The sequence below is a fragment of the Rutidosis leptorrhynchoides genome, chromosome 5 (genome assembly GCF_046630445.1).
Source record: "Rutidosis leptorrhynchoides isolate AG116_Rl617_1_P2 chromosome 5, CSIRO_AGI_Rlap_v1, whole genome shotgun sequence".
Classification (NCBI taxonomy): domain Eukaryota; kingdom Viridiplantae; phylum Streptophyta; class Magnoliopsida; order Asterales; family Asteraceae; genus Rutidosis; species Rutidosis leptorrhynchoides.
In genome coordinates, this window is record NC_092337.1 from 65,324,854 (window position 1) to 65,349,293 (window position 24,440).

At 32.2% G+C, this 24,440-nt stretch overlaps 1 non-coding gene across 1 annotated transcript; it reads left to right on the forward strand.

The window, feature by feature from the left end:
• Positions 1 to 23,480: 23,480 nt before the first annotated feature.
• Positions 23,481 to 23,587, forward strand: LOC139850848 (small nucleolar RNA R71). The gene has a single exon (XR_011760226.1). It is a non-coding gene; the product is annotated as a small nucleolar RNA R71 (small nucleolar RNA).
• The last annotated feature ends 853 nt before the right edge of the window (positions 23,588 to 24,440 follow it).

Sequence of the window (24,440 nt, forward strand, 5' to 3'; positions counted from 1 at the left end):
TCTTTGCACAATGACCCATTTTGCAATCGACTTGTTCGCTTGTTGAAAAGATCAAAATATTTTGTGAGCAACAATAGCTTTTAATTTTGTAATAGCAATGGTGGTCAGATGAATATGAAATGAGAGATTAATAATCAAAGCATATTCTCTCTTTGCACAATGACCCATTTTGCAATCGACTTGTTCGCTTGTTGAAAAGATCAAAATATTTTGAAACTACAGATTGTGTTTAAATTATCTGAGGCTTGTTAAGCTTTTGTTTGATTGTCAGACCCAATTTTGAAAAATTCAAATGAATATATGATGAACTTATAACTAGTCCCATTGATGGCTTGATGCTATGATTGTCCAAACTATGCTTAGCATGCTTCTTAAAAACTGGTGTTTGATCTTAGTCATCATGTCTATGGCTATTGAGTATTTTAAAACTGATACACCACCAAAATTTATTAGGAGACCACTCAAACTTATCGTTTTGTGTGTCTAAGTCATCCATATATAAAAATGATTTTTTAAACCACAAAAGTTTATCTTTTCGTGTTGATTTAAAAGTAAATTTGTAGGTCATTCAAGTACATGTGTGAGAGAGTAATAAAATGTAAGCAAACTGGATATGGTGGTGACATAGTAAGACCCGAGCCTTCCAATGTGGAAGTCAAAGTGTTCGATTTCATGGAACTACAAAGTTATTTTCCTTCGTGGGATTAGTCCGTTCAAAAAAAGTTTGATACCCACGTTAATAAAAAAAAAAATCAATACTGTTGAAATTTCATATGAATTTGGAAATTTCATATGTGTATAGACTAACACGTAAAAATTAATTAAGAATCATAATCAATTATTACCGAATCAAGTATAATATTTCAGTTTTAATGAGCAAAGTATAACTTGGTTGTTACACTAGACAAAGCTGGCTATTTAAAGATTGCTTATCAACTACTAAATCATTATAACCATCTCTTAACACACTACATATCAAATTTTAGCGATCTCACAAAACAGATAATCATGGCCTTCAGACGAGAAGCTTTTTCTGCTTTGATCGTTTTGGTGTTGGTTGTTCTTTGCATATCATTCACCCCGATTGAAGGTGAAGGTATGAAAACCTATCTATAGTTTCTTTTCCTTTCCGTTCTTCTTAATTTTGAATATTATCGAGCTTAATTCACCAACATTATGACGCGAATTGTATGGTTTCAATGTATGCAGGTGAAGGTCCGATATGTAAGATAAGATGTACTCAGTTATTCACCAGACCTTGCCAAGTCTATTGCCAAGAATTAGGCTATCGTATGGGTGAATGCAACCCATTTACAGGCTACTGTTGTTGTTACAATTAATCTATTCATTACTTAATGTTTTAATATAAATCTTACAAATCGTCAATAAATCCTTGTTTAGTAAACTCGTATCTGTTTGTTTCTGCAAGATTTTCATGTTTTTATTCCTACTAATCCACATGTAACAAATTAATGTTAAATGATTCAATTGCCCTGATTTGATAGTTAAATATGTTATAATAAACTATAAAAGCTTAGGAGTTGGAAACATTAATCTTGTTTTACAGCATTTTTTCGAGGAGTAATTTTTTTTCCTTTTTGGCTAGAAACATGAAATTAAATTATACAGTAAGAAATAAAAAGATTCAAAGTGTTATAACTGGTTCAGGCTCAAAATCTGACATAAGTTATACATATCAACTCTAGGCATAATAACCATCCAGGCCTAGCCTGGGTGGCCACCAGCACTTTCAGTGAAGGGGAGGTCTCGGGTTCAATCCTAAGGGTTGCCCGCATTTAATGACCAAACTGGAGAATGCCTTACCTGGTAGCGGTGGAGGGCTGGCTTGCCGTTTACCCGGGGTTTACCTGCGGTGGGGGGGTCAATGTGCTCTGGCCCATAGTGGGGTTCCTCGTAAAAAAAAAAAAAAAAAAAAAAAAAAAAAAAAACTCTAGGCATAATAAAATGGTACTTTAAATTACAGTCCACATTTCAATTTTCTGAATCCATCACACGTAATAAGGGGGTGTTTAGATTTGCGTTTTGAAAAATGATTATGCATTTTAAATAATCATAATTAAATAATCAGCTCCAACAAAACGTGATTTTGATCAATGGTATTTGGATTTGATTGTGCAGTTTGAAATAGTAATAATTAAATAATCAGTTTCTGAGTGTTTGGGAAAATCAGATTATTTAGTAACTTAACATGTAAATTTACCAAATAGGACATCCTTTGAAATTAATAAAATATAAAAATTAATATACAATGATACATTTTTTATGACTTGTAGTTTACAATTGTTTTGCTTAAAAAAATGACTTGTAGTTTAAACTAACAAAAAATATACACCAACTATATATCCGATTCATTTTACACTATCACATTCACACATGTAAAATATAATTAAAATATACATTATACATTCACCTATCAAATGACTCTAGCTTTCAGTGATATATTAAACATCACGTAGATATAGGGGTACTTCAGGAGTTTTAATGAACATCATGATAAATCCAAAATGGCGTTTTGTTTGCAGTAGCTATGGGCATACTGCTTGAAAAATGCGTTTTGATGCTCTCATAACGTAAATAATCCAATTTTAAATTTATACTACCAAACACTTTCAATAGATTATTCACATCTTCAAAACGCAATAATTAAAAAATCACGTTCAAATCGCATTCCCAAACACCCTCTAAGAGATGCATGTCAACGATCAAACAAGTGAATAATTTAGTACATTGAGTTGTTACACTGTTAAAGTCCAATATTTGACTATAGTTTATATTATATTATATTGTATTATACCTATAGAAAAATATTCAAATGAAACCAACTTTTAAGTTGAGATCCAAGGGACCAATCAGAGTGCGAAACGTGTCGCGATAATCACATGTGATTGAAAAAAAATTAAAAAAAATTTTTAAAAAAATATTTTTTTTCAATTTTTTTTCGAAAAAAAAAATTTTCGAAATTTTTTTTTTTCGAAATTTTTTTTCAATCACATGTGATTGGATTTGACATGCACTAACTGACATGTGATTCTGTACATGTGATTGAAATTTTTTTTTATAGTAAAATGACGAATGTCAGTAAGTTTGTGCTAAAACATTTAAACACCAAGTTTTTGATCAAAACTTGATTAAATCACATAATTAAAGTCTGAAATTTTGAAAATATGATCACGAAACGCTAACAAACTTGATCAAACCACCGAATTAAAGTATGTTTCCGGTTGAAATTTTTTTTTGAAAAAAAATAAAATTTTGAATTTTTTTTCCAATCACATGTGATTGGATTTGACATTCAGAATCACATGTGATTATGTTTTACAATCACATGTGATTGAGTTTTACAATCACACGTGATTGGATTTGAAATGCAAATTTAAAAAAAAAAAATTAAATTAATTTTTTTTAAATATTTTTTTTTAATTTTTTTCAATCACATGTGATTGTCGCGCTACATGTCGCGCTCTGATTGGTCCGTTGAATTTCAAGCAAATTATTGATTTCAAGGGATTACAACTCTATACCTATATTATAAAAGCCACCAAGATTTTTGTAGTTTCAACTGTTTTGAATTTTAGTTTTGAATTTGCGTTCACATTGCATTCGGCCCCTCACCTTTGCCTCAATTTACACAACGATTCCTCAAGTTTATATTTTTTCAAGGGTAAAAAGTGCAAATATACAATTTTATTAAAATAAAAGAAACTAATTTCACCCGAATTTTTAGCGGACCCTATCTTCTCGCTCGGTGCGAGTTAAATTTTTTCGAGTCCACCGTTCAACTCAAAAAAATCTTACGAACACAACGGCACTAACTATACGCGAAATGGGCACTTCAAAAAAAAAACGCTCAATACCTCGTGAAATGTCCCGTTCATATTGATTATAAACGTTCCATATTAATTGATTTCGTCGCGAGGTTTTGACCTCTATATGAGACGTTTTTCAAAGACTGCATTCATTTTTAAAACAACCATAACCTTTATTTTATCGATAAATTTTTAAAAAGCATTACCGTAAATTATCAAATAATGATAATCTAAAATATACCGTTTACACACGACCATTACATAATGATTTACAATAAGAATATATTACATCAAAAATAAGTTTCTTGAATGCAGTTTTTATATAATATCATACAAGCATGGACTCCAAATCTTGTCCTTATTTTAGTATGCAACAGCGGAAGCTCTTAATAATCACCTGAGAATAATCATGCTTAAAACGTCAACAAAATTGTTGGTGAGTTATAGGTTTAACCTACATATTATTAAATCATAATAATAGACCACGAGATTTCATTTTTATAATACATCTCTTATCAGACATTTTGCAAACTGCATAGAGATAAAAATCATTCATATGTTGAACACTGGTAACCGACGTTAACTTAATGCATAGAATATCCCCAAAACAGAACCTCTCGTCTGTATAATAATCTCGAAGTACTAAACCATCCATAACCTGAATGGGGGTTGTTAAGCCCAATAGATCTATCTTTAGGATTCGCGTCAATTAGGGGTCATTTCCCTAATTCTTAGGCTACCAAACTTGAAGGGCGATATTCAGTTTAATAATCCAACCATAGAATGTAGTTTTTGCGTACTTGTGTCTATTTTGTAAAACATTTATAAAGCTGCATGTATTCTCATCCCAAAATATTAGATTTTAAAAGTGGGATTATAACTCACTTTCACAGATTTTTACTTCGTCGGGAAGTAAGACTTGGCCACTGGTCGATTCACGAACCTATAACAAATATGTACATATATATCAAAGTATGTTCAAAATATATTTACAACATTTTTTTAATACGTTTTACTGTTTTAAATTTATTAAGTCAGCTGTCCTCGTTAGTAACCTACAACTAGTTGTCCATAGTTAGATGTACATAAATAAATCGATATATTATCTTGAATCAATCCACGACCCAGTGTATACACGTCTCAGGCTAGATCACAACTCAAAGTATATATATTTTTGGAATCAACCTCAACCCTGTATAGCTAACTCCAACATTACTGCATATAGAGTGTCTATGGTTGTTCCAAATAATATATATACATGGGTCGATATGATATGTCAAAACATTTGCATACGTGTCTATGGTATCCCAAGATTACATTAGAATACATGTATAATACAATATAAGTTAGCTAGGATATGATTTGTATAGAATTGTTACAATATTTTCCGTAGCTACAACAATCAAAAAAATATCCAATCTTGTTTTACCCATAACTTCTTCGTTTTAAATCCGATTTGAGTGAATCAAATTGCTATGGTTTCATATTGAACTCTATTTTATGAATCTAAACATAAAAAGTATAGGTTTATAGTCAGGAAAATAAGTTACAAGTCGTTTTTGTAAAGGTAGTCATTTCAGTTGAAAGAACGACTTCTAGATGACCATTTTGAAAAACATACTTCCACTTTGAGTTTAACCATGATTTTTGGATATAGTTTCATGTTCATAAGAAAAATCACTTTTCCAAAAGAAAAACTTTTAAATCAAAGTTTATCATAGTTTTTAATTAACTAACCCAAAACAGCCAGCGGTGTTACTACGACGGCGTATATCCGATTTTACGGTGTTTTTCGTGTTTTTTGGTTTTAAATCATTAAGTTAGCATATCATATAGATATAGAACATGTGTTTAGTTGATTTTAAAAGTCAAGTTAGAAGGATTAACTTTTATTTGCGAACAAGTTTAGAATTAACTAAACTATGTTCTAGTGATTACATGTTCAAATCTTCGAATAAGATAGTTTTATATGTATGAATCGAATGATGTTATGAACATCATTACTACCTCAAGTTTAGTAGGTAAACCCACTGGAAGTGACAAGAAATGATCTAGCTTCAAAGGATCTTGGATGGCTTGAAAGTTCTTGAAGTAGAATCATGACACGAAAACAAGTTCAAGTAAGATTTCCACTCGAAATAAGATTGTTAGAGTTATAGAAATTGAATCAAAGTTTGAATATGAGTATTACCTTGTATTAGAAAGATATCTTACTGTAAATAATAAAGATTTCTTGAAGTTGGATGATCACTTTACAAGATTGGAAGTAAGGTAGCAAACTTGAAAGTATTCTTGATTTTATGAAACTAGAACTTATAGAATTTATGAAGAACAATTAGAACTTGAAGATAGAACTTGAGAGAGATCAATTTGATGAAGAAAATTGATGAATAAAAGTGTTTGTAGGTGTTTTTGGTCGTTGGTATATGGATTAGATATAAAGGATGTGTAATTTTGTTTACATGTAAATAAGTCATGAATGATTACTAATATTTTTGTAATTTTATGAGATATTTCATGCTAGTTGCCAAATGATGGTTCCCACATGTGTTAGGTGACTCACATGGCCTGCTAAGAGCTGATCATTGGAGTGTATATACCAATAGTACAGACATCTAAAAGCTGTGTATTGTACGAGTACGAATACGGGTGCATACGAGTAGAATTGTTGATGAAACTGAACGAGTATGTAATTGTAAGCATTTTTGTTAAGTAGAAGTATTTTGATAAGTGTCTTGAAGTCTTTCTAAAGTGTATAAATACATATTAAAACACTACATGTATATACATTTTAACTGAGTCGTTAAGTCATCGTTAATCGTTACATGTAAATGTTGTTTTGAAGCCTTTAGGTTAACGATCCTGTTAAGTGTTGTTAACCCATTGTTTATTATATCAAATGAGATGTTAAATTATTACATTATCATGATATTATGATATATTAATATATCTTAATATGATATATATACAATTAAATGTCGTTACAACGATAATCGTTACATATATGTCTCGTTTCGAAATCATTAAGTTAGTAGTCTTGTTTTTACATATGTAGTTCATTGTTAATATACTTAATGATATGTTTACTTATCATAATACCATGTTAACTATATATATATATCCATATATATGACATCATATAGTTTTACAAGTTTTAACGTTCGTGAATCACCAGTCAACTTGGATGGTCAATTGTCTATATAAAACCTATTTCAATTAATCAAGTCTTAACAAGTTTGATTGCTTAACATGTTGGAAACACTTAATCATATAAATATCAATTTTATTTAATATATATAAACATGGAAAAGTTCGGGTCACTACACCTCAGACTATATTCAATACATATACACACCTATAATACGTTACGTTAACTGTGATTATGCAACCCAAAGGCCCCGCGGCATCGCGCGGGTTCCTTTTTCTAGTTTCCTTCTAATATTCACTTAAATATTATGGTCCACAAAATTAAATCAAATCGTTTTTTTAACGCAAAAGTTTATTCCATTAAACTAGTAAGACTATAAAATACTCTCCCCTAACAAACAGGTTTACCCTAACAAACAAGTTTAGATTTATAATACATGGATTGTTAATTTTGCCTTTCTATTTAAACCAAGTCAATGCACATTGGCAGTTCAACTATACCAACAAGAACATGAATCACAATTGAAAATACGGAACAATATATATTGTTCAACTATGATAATAACCATAAACCTGTATTCCCCACTGAGCATCAAACCTACAAATACAAAGCCACATAGTACGAACTAAATCCGTGCGAATGACCACCAGATCAACCATTCCTCGAAAGCGAAAATAACCAGAATCCCAAATTTAACAATACAAAGCACTGACACCCCACCGCCCGTCGACAGAACCAAATCTTCAAGCGCCCGTCGGGAAACCAAAAAACACCCTAACCGAGACCAGCAAACCGAAGAAATCTCTCGACACCAATAAAACCAGGAAGAACCCTGATGTGCGTAGAGGTGTATACGAAATAGTTATATTTTTATTGCGAAATACTATTAAATACAATACAATTTTACACAAGTTATTTATTTATTTATAGAGTGGATATACCTAAACCTTGCTACAACACTTATAGGCAGTGTACCTAATCATACAGTAGTGTAGTTTTTAGTAAGTCCGGTTCGTCCACAGGGAACTAGCCAAGTTTAACGCTATATTTTTATTTTAAACTATATTTGTATAAATATATATATATAAATATAAGTAGTATTATTATTATTATAAAAGGGGGTTTTTACCGTTTAATGACCGGTTTGTCGATTTTAAAACTTTAGTTGCAGTTAAAACCTAATGTAAAATATTAAAAATAAAACTTAATTTAAAACGTAAAGTAAATGACAATAATTAAAGTGCGATAAATTAAAGTGCGATAAATAAAATGACAGTAAATAAAAGTGCGATAAAATATGAAATAAAGGAATTATGCTTATTTAAACTTCCATAATAATGATGTTTGACGTGTTGATTTTAGTTTATTACCATGGGTTAATTTTCCTTTGTCCTGGATTATTCAATATGTCCATCTGGTTTTTGTCCATAACAGTCCATCAGTCATAAATATAAAGTGCGAGTGTCCTCGTCAAATTATCCTTATATCCGAAGTCAAATATTCCAACTAATTGGGGACTTAAACTATAATTACACCAATTTTCCTTGTATGTAATTCACCCCTGTTTTAATAAGTCCATTGACTATTAATCCATTCCCGTATCCGGTTAAATGAACGATTATTAGTACTTATAAATATCCCACCCATCGTGTCCGATCGAGTGTATGTGGTTATTTATAGGTACGTCCAATTGTAAATCTTTATATTAAATTAACGAACTATCATTCAATTAAACAAATATAAAGTTCATTAATAGCCCATAGTCCAATTTCCATAAGTGTCGGTCTTTTGTCCAAACCCCAATTATGGTACAAAGCCCAATTACCCCGTCTTTAATATTTTAGCCCAACATCACGATTACTTCAATTTAAATAAGCATAATAATAACTTAGCTACGAGACATTAATTTAAAAAGGTTGAACATAACTTACAATGATTAATAATAGCGTAGCGTTACACGGACAGAATTTCGACTTACACACTTACAACATTCGCTAACATACCCTTATTATTATTAATCTTAAATTAAAATTAAAATTTTATATATATATATATATATATATATATATATATATATATATATATATATATATATATATATATATATCGTAAGAGTGAGAGATAGTTTAGAAAAAAGGTGTTTTGAGCTTGAGCACCAAACTGCTTTTTATAGGAATGTGGCCAGAAAAAGTAGGCCATGCGATCGCATGGGAATTAGGCCTCCAGGCCATGCGATCACATGGAGCAAGGATCCAGCTCACATACTTTGTTTTCTTGTTTGCCGACGGTTTTAATATATATATATATATATATATATATATATATATATATATATATATAATTTTAAGAATTAATTATATATTATATTATATTCTTGTGCATAGTTGACTTGTAATTTTTATTCCGTTGCGTCGCGCGTTGAGAGTTGACTTTGGTCCCGGTTCCGAATTTTCGAACGTCCTTTCGTACTATTTAATATCTTGTACTTTGCGTTTTGCGGCTCGTACTCTTGAAATTTTTAGACGTTTCTTATCAATAATTTGAACCACTTGGATTGTACTTTGTACTTTTGAGTTTTTTGGTCGTTTGCGTCTTCAATTCGTCGAATCTGTCTTTTGTCTTCACCTTTTATTATTTAAATGAATATCACTTGTAAATAGAACAATTGCAACTAAAAGCTTGTCTTTCTTGTGGGATAATGCTATGAAATATATGTTCGTTTTTAGCATTATCAAATATTCCCACACTTGAACGTTGCTTGTCCTCAAGCAATATAGTCTTGAAATAAAAACATACTAGAATCACTTCTTTATTCTTCACACTTTGTACATCAGTGATTTATATACGGTGGTATGAACAATGATAGTAACGTTGTGGTTTACAGTCCCACATGACTATAAAAAATTAGATCCTTTTAGGAAATTGGATCTTTATGAAAACATTTGATCTTTTGAAAATTCAATCTAGCTTTTACCCTAGATAAGTTTTTCAGAATAACCCTTCACCGGTGTTTGCAAATTGTTTTTGTGGGTTTTGTGGGTTTCAGATTTGAAAATTTTAGCTCAAAACTTTCGATTTTGTGTCACCCACTTGCTAACCTTGTATTAGGAAAGCAACACGTCCAGTATACTTGTTCCGTATATTACCTTTCGATAAACTACCGTCCGGTTGTAAAGGAAAGCGTTGAACAAGCAACTGTTAAGGCAATGTCCCGTGACATGCTTTTGATTATGGTCTATAACGTGTCGGATGCAATTACTATCCTTTGTAGGAGCAATAGTAAAGATCACCCTATAATTTTTCGGTCTGGCACAAGGTCCTGTCTTCGACCATGCTATGCAACCACCGTTTTTACGGTTGACACCCGATTTGGTTCAGGTGACCTAATGAATTCCAGGTGAATTCTTAGGATTTTACGTTCAATGGTAATGAACGCATTAAAAATGGGTTTTCAAAAAACAAATCGGTTTGTAATTTGATCAAAATATTTTCTCGTTCAAGCTCGAGTTTAGATATCATCGAATTCCATGAGTTTGTAATTCTCAATCTTTAAGGTCAATCTCAAGGATTGAGTAATAGCAGGCTTAAAAGCTGATTTTTGATCTTTAAGGAGATTATCCTTTCTGGGGATCTGATTCATTAGTCTTATAAGTTAATTTGCATGGTGCCACCATTGTACGAGACAGATCCTCTCATGGTTAGGATAAGTCTGACCACTTGGCGACCCTGTTTGATGCTGAGGTCCGTGGATTTCTAGCTGATTTTTGAGAAAACTTTTCAAGGTTTTTCGTAGACTCTACCACTGGTCTGGACGACAACTTCCTGACCTAAATCAAGAAACGCATGTCTTTTTCTCTCGGAAGACTTTACTTCCTTTTATATTACAATAAACTGGGTAAAACTGATAAATATCGTTCAAAACAAAAGTATCTTTGTACAAAAATATGTGACATATGTTCTAAATAACTTGGTAAATTTTTCCCATACTTGGCTTTTATTTTCCTTTCTTTGCCTTTTTATTTTCCTCTATTCCATTTTAAATGAATTCTAACATTTTAGGTTGTTTCTCAATTTATGTCCTTTCCGAGGTAACAATAATTTCGGTGTTAACACCTAGTTTTATCGTTCATAAATATGTATAAACATGATTTTGGGTTCATTTATTTGAAAATTTTGAAAAATTTTACTAGAATTGGTAGTCAGTATATAAGACTAGGGCTGTTCTTTATTATCAGAGAGCACTAGATTCTAATACAACTACTGCGTTACTAGTATTTTTATTTGTAACCAAGTGTATAAGTTAAAATTTTAAAAATCCGAAAGAATTTAACCCCTTCCCACACTTAAGATCTTGTAATGCCCTCATTTGCAAGAAATCAGTAACAATTTAAATTATTGAGGGTGATTAGCGTAGAGAAATGATTAAATTTTACCAAAGTTTTCAAACATATTGGCGTTTGTTTGTTGAATGATAAATGGTGCACTTCATTTGTTCATTCCGTCTGTTGTTACATCACATTTTTTTTTTCATTTTGTCGTCAAAATTAGTTGCTTTTGCTGAACTTAATGCCAGTCTTTGAAAATACGTTGTTTTACCCTGTTGTGTACAATTGACAAAATACATACATACAAATAATAACATGCATGGTAATTTGAAATGGGACTTAACATCCCACTTTCAAATCAAATATGAAATATTAGTACAAAATAATAAAAATATTAAACATTACATTAAAAGTATCACAATATTATATTTTTAAACATTAGTAAATAAAAATAATAAAAAGATAAAAATCATAGAAATCACCAACGGGAACTGTATCAATCTGGATAGGGGTTCCAGTTCATGTCGTCGGGCGGGTTCCACGGTTGGTTATAGGTGTACTGATAGGCCTGGTTAGGGTCGTAGAGAGTAAATGGTGGTCGCATATTGGGCTGGTGTGGAGGATAGTAAGCAGGTCGGGTCACTACGTAGTTATTTGGTACCTGAGGTGATAGCTGGCTCATGATCTGATGCTGATGATAGTGCCATCTATCATGCTATCGTTGCCTAGAATGCTCGTACACATTCTCGGCTTGCCACTGCTTGAACTGACTATGTCTAGCCTCGTTTGTCATTTCTACCTCATCTATACGTTGGTAAACGTCAGTTATAGCCTCCCTAATGACATCCCTAATGCCATCCGGTTCCTCCATTTCCTCATCTAAACCTCTCTCTACCTGTGGATGACGACCATCATATGGTATTGCCTGATTGCGTCTGCTCTTTAATACCTTTGCACCCTGATAGACCTTCAATCCTAAAGTATCAACCTGTTCCCTACACACCATCAGTGGACCCCCTTGATCCTATCTACACCCAAATACTCTCCAATGAGAGTAACAAAAATACCTCCTCCTATTATTCCCCCGTCCTGTATTCCTGCCACCATTTTGGATAGATAAAAACCAACACAGTAGGGGATATTAACAAAGCTTCTAGGGTTTCGAATACACTTAAGGTAAAATAAATCATGTAAGGTCATCTTTTCCTTGTTTTTACCTCTTTGTGTAATCGAAATAGCTAAAAATCTATGTATAACACGAAGCTCTGCTTTGTTAATATCTAAATAGGAGTGTCTTCCTCCCAGTGAAAAAACATTATAATTTGACATACGCCTCCAGACGGCGTCCGCGTCAAAATTCTTATCTAACCTTTCACCATGATAAATCAAATTTGCATAATTAGGTAGTAGTAATTCACCAGGAGTGTAAATCTATAAAGCTCTGGCCATGTCCAGCATGGACATCCTGTACATCCTACGGCCAAGTAAAAATCTAAGAAAACTTCTATCATCTAACCTAAATACATCCACATTAAGTGATATAGTACTCATAAGCTCAACACACCATTCCTTATATACAGGCAGACGAATGGTGAATAAATTTTCCCAATCGGGAAAAGAAGAGCTGCCATACCTTTGGATCAGATGCTGTCTAACTGAGTTAACTAGTTGGACCCTTTCTAAAGGCTCCCAATCGATTACCCTCGGTACTTCTACATTTTTCGGTACCAGTTTAAATTTGTTACTTTGATATGTCGGGTAATCTCTCCAACTTCGATCAAATCTCAAATTAGGATGCAACTGTTCTTCATGAATCGTTAGGTGTTCAATTATTGGATGAATTGGAAATTGAACGTAGGCATTAACATATTCTTGTTGCGGATCATAATATGGTACGTGTTGATCAGGTTGTTCTTGTTGTTCCTGTTGTTGCTCCGGTTCATATTGTGGCTCATATTGCATTTCTGGTTGTGGTTCCGGAGCAGGTTTCCTAGAAGATGATGATGCACCATCAGTATCGGTATATCTCTGCAAAATACATTAAACACAAAATTTGTGTATCCAAATATGCATTAGTGTTAGCAAAATAACAACTTGAAATAATTACAATAACATGTTTAATCCATATTAAACTTATACTCATTTTCACATTTTTATCAATTCTACCCTTTTTCAAATAAGCATATATGAAAATGTTTACAAAGTTCATAAGCATTCTACTCAAATAACATGTCAAAATAATCATTACTAGCAATTAAACAAGTTTCAAATGGCATTTATATCAAATTAATCAAGTTCATGAATTTTAGACCTAAAAAGTCTACTTTAATTCTCAAAAATCATGTTTAGGATCAAAGTTTGGATCATTTAGCTACCTAAACATGTTACACTACTTAATTTAGCAATAAATCATGACAAAAATCGGCCATAACTTGTTTATATCAAAAAGCCCCAAATTGCTCAAGAACACAAACCCTAGATTTCTAAATTTTTTGAAGTTTTTGGCTTCAAATCATGTTAAATAGCATCAATCTAGGTTATACATGTATAATATACTACCAATTTAACTCTAATTACGCTAAAAATTAACAAAATCAAATTAGGTAAAATATTGGTAATTATCACAAAAACTAGGAAATTTAAGAGTTTATGTGACGACCCGGAAAACTTCAACTTATTTTAAACCAATTCTCTATATGATTTAATAATTTCGTCATGATAAGCAATGAATTTTGACAAGTTTTAAAACTTTTGAAATGATTTTTATACAAACAATTGACTATCCATTTGTCCGACGATTCACGAACGTCATAACTTGTATTAATTATATACTTATGTATATATATGGATATATATGGATTATATCTAACTTGAATATATGATAATTAAGTATCTCATTAAATATATTATCAATGGATTATATACATAAAATGAGACTACTAACTTAAGGACTTCGAAACGATATATATATATATATATATATATATATATATATATATATATATATATATATATATATATATAACGCTTAACGACGTTATAACTTCTAAGTTAAAATAAATATATATGTATTGTATTAAGATGTATTAATACACAGTTTCTAGATGTATTTATTATTGGAATATACTAATAGGAAAACATCATTTTCAACCTTTTATCATGGAAAATGACATCCTTGTTATTACATATGACTCATGAGACATCTTTAAACACATAAACAAAATAATTTTGTATTTATACCCGTATTATACACAACTTCTGGATGTATTTACTATTCGTATATACCAATAGTAAAACATCATTTTCAACCTTTTTAATCATGGGGGAGACATGTTTAACAACTCTTAACATCTAGTATTAAACTTCTAGCTAAAATTTCAACTTGGAATCTCTTTATATCTATATACATATGACATTTTATATATCTATATCTATATCATTTCCATTTCAATTTTTATTCTAAGATTTTACTCCCTAAAAACACACACTTGAAAGCCTTTGTTCTACTACTTCAATTCAGCAAAAACACTTCAATTATAAGCCTTAAAACAACCTAAAATTATCATAAGAAAAAAACAAACAAGAACACTTCATGAAGATCATCCATTTCAAGTTTATACTTTCAATCTTTTGAACCCATTTCAAAAACTCTTTGAAGATCAAGAATTATACTTCTTTTCCAGTAGCTTTATCCAAGTAACTTGAGGTAGTAACCTTATTCATAATCTTATTCGATTCATATTCATAAAGCTATCTTATTTTGAGTTATAAATTATAACAACAAGAACTTAGTTTGAATGATTTCAAACTTGTTCGCAAACTAAATAGATCCTTCTAACTTGACTTTTAAAACACTTCAAGACCTGTAATATATTATAATGATATGCTAACTTAACAAGATACAACTTGATTTTACAAAGAACACCTTAAAACTGAATCTACATCGTTGGAGTGCAACCGGGGGCTGTTTTGGGTTGGATAATTAAAAACCATCTTAAACTTTGAATTGAAAGTTTATATTCTGGAAAAATGATATTTCTTTTGAATATGTTAATATATATAAAAATCTCATGGTGTAACTCAAAGTGTAAGTATTTTTGTAAAAATGATCATCTAGATGTTGTTTTTACAACGGAAATGATCACTTTCATAAGATTCACCAAAGTTTGACCTATAACCTGTGATTTCGAATGCAAACTAAGCTATTTACAGTTCATATTCATAAATAATAACTCGATCCAAGGAAGTGGAAAGTTGAACCAACAAAAACGGAGTTATATTGAAGAAACTACGGCTAAAACAAAATTGGGTATCCAAAGCTAGTTTAGCTACGAAATTAATTGGAGTAAAACTAAACTAATCACATCTTTGCTAATTAATATGATATTTTATATATATTTACTTATGATTTGATTTTATATATTTCAGGACCACCCGTAAACAACACGAGAAGATTAATTATAAGACCTCATGATTGTACGCAACACGTCATTTGACAACACGGTACTTTATGTACGCAACACGTCATTTGACAACATGGTACCATGGGTCGAGATTAATTCTGATCAATACGAATACGATGGGGTCTTTATTTATTTATTGAGCAACTAATTGTGGACCACTAACATCGGACTGCTAACTACGGACTAATAGATATTAAAAGTATTATAAGTATATATGTAACGATTATTTGAAAAGAAATTATGTTAATATTATATATATATATATATATATGGTTAGGTTCGTGATATCTATCGCAGACCAAGTCGTGTTAAATATCTTCAAAGCAAAAGTGAGTATATAGTCCCACTTTTAAACTCTAAATATTTCGGGATGAGAATACATGCATTTTATGATTTACGTTATGGACACAAGTGATTAAAAATATATATTCTACATTGAGTTGTACCACTGGCATACTTTTCTGTAACTTGGTAACTACTATTTACATGTGGTATTGTAAATGCGAATCCTGTTGATAGATCTATCGGGCCTGACAACCCCAACCGGACTGGACAACCAGTATTCAACGGTTGCACAGTACTTCGTTTCGGTGACTACACTTGGTACGATGTAGTGAGATTTCATAATAAAGGGAATATGCGACATTGATTAAATGTTGAGTATGGTTATCAAGTGCTCAACCACTTAGAATATTTTTATTAAAACGTTTATGTATATGAAATCTTGTGGTCTATATTTATAACGCTGCTAGCATTAAACCTATATCTCACCAACTTTATGTTGACGTTTTAAAGCATGTTTATTCTCAGGTTCCTAGAAGTCTTCCGCTGTTTGAATATATGTTAGAGAAACTATGTGCATGGAGTCATACATGTTTTATTCGAGGAAGCATTGCATTCACAAAATCATCACCGTGTATTTATTTTGACTGCATTGTCAACGGAAGTATTCTTGTAAACTGTTATTTACGGTGATTGTCTATATGTAGAAATTATCAGTTGTCGAAAACATTGAATTTTAAATATTCATTTATGGTATATCTTTTCAAAAGAATGCAATGTTTATAAAACGTATCATATAGAGGTCAAATGCCTCGCGATGTAACCAACTATTGTGATTCGTTTATAATCGATATGGACTTCGTCCGAATAGATTAGGACGGGTTGTTTCAGTTTAGGGGTGTAATTTTTACCTTCTTGTTAAAAAATCCAAACCTAGGCATGATTGTAGCGAAGTTTTGTGAGAAATTTAGAGTAATTTGGTGAAAAATTGATGAAAATTGAGAGGATTTTGGAGAGTGTTCGTGTTTTATGTGTGTGTTGTGTGGACAGAAGCAGGCGACTGAATTCTTGTAACCTGCCCAGTTTTTCAAGGCCATGCGACCGCATGGTTTTGTAGGCCAAACCCCATGCGATCGCATGAGGTAATTTTTTTTTATTTTTACATAACCTTTAACTAATAAAACGTAATTTAATAAATTTTAAAAAGTTGTTTCTTTTAGAATGAGGGCGTTTCGGATCGTTGTCCTAGTCCGTCTCTCAACAAAATTTTAAAAATTTGTTATTTCAAAGCGTTGTTTTAAAAGCAAAGATTTTTGGTTTTTTTTTATTATGTTTTTGGCATACTTTAATTCAATTCAATAAGATTAAAAATAATGATAATAAAAGTTCTCGTCCCGCCCTCGGATAAAGCAATTTCGGTTCAACGACCTAGTCTTCAACTCACGACGAATTTTTAGATATCAAAATTTTAACTTAATGAAATAAAGTACATATTTTATTTTTAAATTCACACCAAACTTAAATTTAAAATACATAAAATTAAAAATTCATATTTTTAATATTTTTATACATACAAACTTATATTTAAAAAAAATATTTTTTTAAAATGTTTAAAAACTTAAATATATTGATTTAAAAAGATTTACAATAGTAATTTAATATTTATATATTAATTTTAAAAACAAGTTAAAAATTAAAATTAAAAATCTTTTTGGTCTTTTTATCCCACTTTAATCAATCAAATATTATCAAAAATATACGCCCCTCTTTTCGGTAAAGTAATTTCGGTTCCATAACCTAGTTTTACTCCTGACGAATTTTTGAAATATTTTGGGTTGATTGATTAAAGATATTTATACCTTAAGAATAAACGGTAAATTTCGCAATGATGTAATAAATTTTTGTATGATATTAATAATTTCGGTTACGCATACCTAATTTTATTGAATACCAATTTAATACTTTATAGTAAACGATTTAGCGTTTATTATCAAAAGGTTAAAAGCAATAAAAATAAAAATAAAAACTGTACATACATACTTGTGAGATAGAATTCTCAGAGACCTGCTTTAGCCGACTTATAGGAGAGTCGTGTGATTTGATTTTCCATAGCTACATAAGCGTAACCTCAATTCTTCAATATCTTTTCTTCTAAACATATGAACGGTCCTTCTCTGCATAGAGTAACAAATTCGGTATTTGAATATGTTTGATTGTTCGAACATTTACCTTCGTGTGACCATTTTTCGCATTTATAACATCTTTCAAGGTGTCGTGCTCTTCTTTTTGTTGCGAATTTTGATTTTCCTTTACCAAAATGTATCTTATGATGATCTTTTCTAAGTTCTTTCCTCACTCCGTCCATTTTGGCTCTTATGAAGGATACCACTTCACTCGGAAGTGTGTCATTATTACGTTTAGTAATCATAGCATGTAGTAGTAGACCATGGTTCAGATCAAATGAATTCTTCATCTCGTAAAACCTAAAAAAAAATAAAAATTCAGAATGGAGGGAGAAGACTAGTTCTTTAGGGTCTGCTAGGGAAAGACCATTCGGATTCCATTCTCGGAAACTACATGAAAACAGAAAATCTAACTCTAACAGAAATATATATTACCCTAAAAAGATTCGAACCTTCCCACACTTAGTTAGCTGTGGTGTCGAAATTGTGATTAACTTCATCTTCAACTTTCATTGGATTATCTATGTAATGTTTAACTCTGTGACCATTAACCTAAATTCAATCCCATTTGAATTTATTAATTCTACTGTTCCGTACGGGAAAACTTTTTTGACTATGAATGGTCCAGACAATCTTGATTTCAATTTTTCAGGAAATAGCTTGAATCGTGAATTGAAAAGAAGAACTCTGTCTCCTTCTTTAAATTCTTTTGAACTTCTGATTCTTGTATCATGTCATTTCTTCGTTCTTTCTTTATAGATTAACTAATTTTCGTATGCTTCATGTCTTAATTCTTCTAATTCGTTTAATTGACTTAACCGTAGATGTCCGGCTTCATGTAAATCAAGATTACATGTCTTCAAAGCCCAAAATGCTTTATGCTCAATTTCTACTGGAAGATGACATGGTTTTCCATAAACGAGTTTAAAAGGTGTGGTTCCAATTGGAGTTTTGTAGGCTGTTCTAAAAGCCCAGAGTGCATCCTCCAATTTATTGGACCATTCCTTCGGATTTGATCCTACGGTTTTCTCTAGAATACGTTTTAATGCTCGGTTGGTATTTTCAACTTGTCCACTTGTTTGTGGATGATAAGCAGTGGAGATTTTATGAGTTACTCCATATCTTTTAAGAACTTTCTCAAGTTGATTATTACAGAAATGAGTACCCCGATCACTTATTAAAGCTTTCAGTGTTCCGAACCTTGCAAAAAGACGTTTTAAAAAGTTGACTACAACTCGTGCATCGTTAGTTGGGAGAGCTTGTGCTTCAGCCCATTTAGATACATAATCAATGGCAACGAGAATATAGAGATTATTATGAGATTTTGGAAATGGACCCATAAAGTCAATACCCTAAACGTCAAATACTTCACATACTTGAATGACATTTTGTGGCATTTCATCACGTTGACTTATTTTTTTGGCCCTTTGACAAGCATCGCAGGATTTACAAAGAAGGTGTGCGTCTTTGAAAATTGTAGGCCAATAGAATCCAGCATCGTAAACTTTTCTTGCTGTGAGTTGAGGCCCATAATGCCCTCCGGTTGGTCCTGTGTGACAATAGTTTAAGATTTGACTGGCTTCATCCCCAAATACACATCGGCGTATTATTCCATCGGGACAACTTTTAAACAAATGTGGATCTTCCCAGAAATAGTGTTTTATATCACTAAAGAATTTCTTTCGTTTTTGGTACGACAACCCTTTTTCAAGGAATCCACATACTAAGTATTTTGCATAGTCTGCAAACCATGGAATTTCATTATAATCTATCTTCAATAGATATTCATCAGGAAAGTTATTTTGTATGGCCGATTCATTTAGAACTTCTAATTCGGGATTTTCAAGACGAGAAAGATGATCAGAGGCGAGATTTTCTGCTCCCTTTTTATCTCGGATTTCAATATTGAACTCTTGTAAGAGTAAGATCCAACGGATTAATCGTGGTTTGGCATCTTGTTTTGAAAATAGGTATCTAAGAGCAGAATGGTCGGTATAAACCACCGTTTTAGCTAGAACGAGATATGAACGAAATTTGTCAAAAGCAAAGACAATTACAAGGAGTTCTTTTTCAGTAGTTATGTAGTTCGTTTGTGCTCCTTGTAACGTCTTACTAGCATAATAAATAGGTTGAAATTGTTTTTCAATCCTTTGTCCTAAAACGGCTCCCATTGCAAAATCGCTAGCATCGCACATAAGTTCAAATGGTAGATTTCAATTTGGAGTTATCATGATCGGCGCATTAGTGAGTTTCTCTTTAATAATATTAAAAGATTTGATGCATTCATCTGAAAAGATGAATGGAGCATCCTTTTCTAGGAGTTTATTCATAGGAGTGGCAATTTTAGAAAAATCTTTTATGAAATGTCGGTAAAAACCGGCATGCCCTAGAAAACTCCTAACTCCTCTAACATTGGTGGGATGTGGAAGTTTAGCAATTACATCTACTTTAGCTCTATCCACTTCAATTCCTTCCCTTGAAATTTTATGACCAAGAATGATGCCTTCTCTAACCATGAAATGGCATTTCTCCCAATTAGGAACTAGATTTGATTGTTCGCATCTAATAAGCATTCGTTCAAGATTGACTAGACATGTTTCAAAAGTATCACCGAAGACTGAAAAGTCATCCATGAAAACTTCCATGCATTCTTCTATCATGTCGTGAAAAATTGCCATCATGCACCTTTGAAAGGTTGCAGGGGCGTTGCAAAGTCCAAATGGCATGCGTTTGTAAGCAAAAGTACCATAAGGGCACGTGAACGTGGTTTTATCTTGATCCTCGGGTGCTATTGGAATTTGAAAATATTCGAAAAAACCGTCAAGAAAACAATAGTAACTATTTTCGGCTAATCTTTCCAACATTTGATCAATGAAAGGTAAGGGAAAGTGATCTTTTCTGGTGGTGTCATATAATTTTCTATAATCAATACAAACACGTCATCCTGTTACAGTCCTAGTAGGAATAAGCTCATTTTTTCATTTGTGATGACAGTAATGCCACCCTTCTTAGGTACACATTGTACTGGGCTTACCCATGGACTATCAGAGATTGGATAAATTAAACCTGCTTCTAGCATTTTAATAATTTCTTTCTTAACAACATCTTGCATATTAGGATTTAGTCTTCTTTGGCGTTGCACATACGTTTTATGACCTTCTTCTATAAGGATTTTATGTGTGCAATACGAAGGACTTATACCTTTAATGTCATGAATCTTCCATGCAATAGCTGGTTTATGAGCTTTTAGCACAGAAATGAGTCGAGATTTTTCATTTTCAGTAAGAGAAGACGATATTATTACAGGTAATTCAGATTCACCATGTAAATAAGCGTATTCCAAATGGTTTGGAAGTGGCTTTAACTCTAATGTCGGTGGTTCTTCTATCGATGATTTGTATCGATATCTGTCTTCTTCTTTTAGCATTTGAATTTCTTCTGTTGTTGGTTCATATCCATTAGCCATGAGTGTAGCTAACATTTCAGCTTCATCAATTGGTTCAGTTCCTTCTCCTAAAGAACATTCTCCTGTTCCTTGTAATTCTGGAAATTCTTCTAACAATTCTGCATGTGAATCTATAGTTTGAATGTAATAACATGTATTATCTGCAGATTGCGGTTGTTGCATGGCTCTATTCACAGAAAAGGTAACACTCTCGTCCTCTATACTTAGGGTTAATTTCTTACCGAACACGTCTATTATTGCTTTAGCCGTGTTTAAGAATGGTCTTCCTAATATGAGAGGAACTCGAGAATCTTCTTCTATGTCCAGAATAACAAAATCTACTGAAAATACTAAAGTACCAACTTTAACTAGCATGTTCTCCATTATCCCTCTAGGATATTTTATTGATCGATCGGCTAGTTGTATGCTTATTCGTGTTGGTTTTAATTCTCCAAGGTCTAGTTTAGCGTATAGTGAATACGACATTAAATTTATACTAGAACCTAAGTCTGCCAATGCTTCTATTGAACTAAGACTACCCAGAAAATATGGAATTGTGAAACTTCCTGGATCTGATAATTTTTCTGGTATCTTATTCAACAGTACTGCAGAACAGTTTGCATTCATAGTAACAGCCGAGAGTTCTTTCATTTTCTTTCTATTTGTGATTAGATCTTTCAGAAATTTAGCATATCTAGGCATTCCTGATATTACATCAATGAAAGGAAGATTGACATTTATCTGTTTAAACATATCCAAAAATTTAGATTGCTCGGCTTCAAGTCTTTCTTTTCTCATTTTACTTGGGTAAGGAAGTGGTGGTTGGTATGGTTTAACATAAGGTTTAGCCTTAACTGTGTTATCTTCATTAACCTTTTCAACTACCAGTTCTGTTTTCTTATCTTGTTCAGATTGTGGTTCTTATGGAGTAGGAATAGAGTCATCAGAAATTACACGTATTTCAGGTGGTTTAAGTGTAATACCACTTCTTGTGGTAATGGCTTTAGCTGTTTCATTCCAGGGGTTAGCATTTATATCGCTAGGTAAACTTCCCGGATTTCTTTCACCTATCAACCTTGCTAGGTTGCTTACTTCTTGTTCCAAATTTTGAATAGAAGCTTGTTGATTTCTAAATGTTTGAGCATTTTGTTCATTGGTTTGTTTCTGAGATGTGAAAAACTGCGTTTGAGATTCAACTAGCTTCGACATCATGTCTTCTAGATTTGGCTTTTTATCATTGGTTTGTGGTGGTTTATTTTGAAAAATAGGTCTTTGCTGATTATAAGTATTATGAGATACTTGTTGATTGTTAGGACCTTGTTGATTGGTATATGTAACATTTCGGTTATAATTCTGGTTTTGATTATAGATTGGTCTTGGCGGTTGATAATTATTCAGATAATTATTTCCAGGCCTTTGGTTCATATATGAAACATTCTCTCTTTGTTCCATTGTTTGTTCAATACTGAGATAATCTTTTGTCAAATGTTGTCCTCCACACTGCTCACAACTAATTCGTATTGAGTGAATATCTTTAGTCATCTTTTCCATTCGTCTCTCGACAGCATCTATCTTTGCATATATGGAATCGAAGTCATGGCTAGAATCTGCTCTAGCTGCTTTAGATGATCTAACGATATCTTTTTCTTGGTGCCACTCATGTGAGTGGGAAGTAGTGTTATCAATAATTTTGTAAGCTTCAGTTGTGGTTTTCTTCATAATGGAACCACCAGCTGCTATATCGATGTCTTTTCGTGTAGTGATGTCGCATCCTTGGTAGAATATTTCTACTATTTGATAAGTGTCTAAACCATGTTGCGGACATCCTCTTAATAACTTTCCAAATCTTGTCCATGCTTCATATAGAGTTTCATTTGGCTTTTGCGTGAACGTAACAATTTCTCTTTGAAGTCTCACGGCTTTAGATGCCGGAAAGAATTGTTTAAGAAAATTTTCAACTAAGACATCCCATGTATCAATCGCCCCTTCAGGTAACGATTCTAACCAATCTTTGGCTTCTCCCTTTAAAGTCCAGGGAAATAACATGAGATAGATCTGTTCATCCTCCACTTCTCTAATTTTAAATAAAGTACAGATCCTATTAAAGGTACGAAGATGTTCATTTAGATCTTCCTTCGGCGCACCACTAAATTGGCATTGATTAGTTACCATGTGTAGGATTTGTCATTTGATTTCATAATCTGGCGCATTAATGTCTGGTTGAGTAATTGCATGACCTTGGCCAGTGCGTTTAGCTCTCATTCGGTCTTCCATACTTAGAGGTTCCAGATTTTCCATGATTGAATTTGTTGAATCTGAATCACTAAGGGATTCTAATTTAATGGTTTCTTCCTCGACAATCTCTGGATGAGTAATTTGTGGTTCAGGAGGAATGATTAATGGTTCAGGATCTCTGAATTGTCCCTGAATATCCTCCGGATTCTCAATTGTGAGGTCGGGTTCAAAAAATGGATTATCGAAAATTTGAATTGGAGTACTTGGTCGGCTAGATGACGATTCTAAAGAAAAATCAACGGCGACAATATTGGCTAGATGTCTTGATCGAGTTACAGGTGGTGAACGTATGAAAGGTGGTGAACGCTTTGCTCGGTGCATTCACTGAATATCCTATTAGTTATAAAAATAAAAATTATATAAGTTATCAAATTAATAGACTTTTCTGATTTTGCCCACGTTTCGAATAGCCAATAGATGCAGCAGGTAGCCAGGACCCTTTAAATCGGAAGCCCACAACTCGCCACTAACA